A 468-nucleotide genomic window follows, 5' to 3' on the forward strand; every position below is an offset into this window, starting at 1 on the left:
TTTTTTTTTTTTTTTTTTTTTTTTTTTTTTTTTTTTAAGTCATGACTGGTGTATCCAGCAAGACTAATCAGAAATGAATGTGAAAATGTGAAAAACATCATTCTTCTACTGTGGTTTCCACACACACAGAAAAAGATCTCACAGGATTTCTTCGGTGGAAACAAAGATTCCAGTTCCAAGGTGCTCATGTGAATAGGCTGTTGCAAGTGTTGCAAGGCTGTGAGACTCTGGAATAAGTTAGACTTTTGTAAATGTGTTTTTGTTAAAATTTTTATCACCATAGCTGCATCAGCAAAAAGTCATAATCCTCCCATGTGACACAAGTGAAATGATAATATGTTTAAGAATATACTTGCTATGGCTGAGACACAGCTACAAGGAGACTAAAAATGAAGAGACTGATGGAAAAGTCTTCTCAGGGAAGTGACAGGATTCTTCTCCTACAGTTCCTCAAAGGGTGAGGAGCAT

The sequence above is a fragment of the Nothoprocta perdicaria genome, unplaced genomic scaffold (assembly GCF_003342845.1).
Source record: "Nothoprocta perdicaria isolate Ctin4 unplaced genomic scaffold, notPer1 scaffold_293, whole genome shotgun sequence".
NCBI classification, from domain to species: Eukaryota; Metazoa; Chordata; class Aves; order Tinamiformes; family Tinamidae; genus Nothoprocta; species Nothoprocta perdicaria.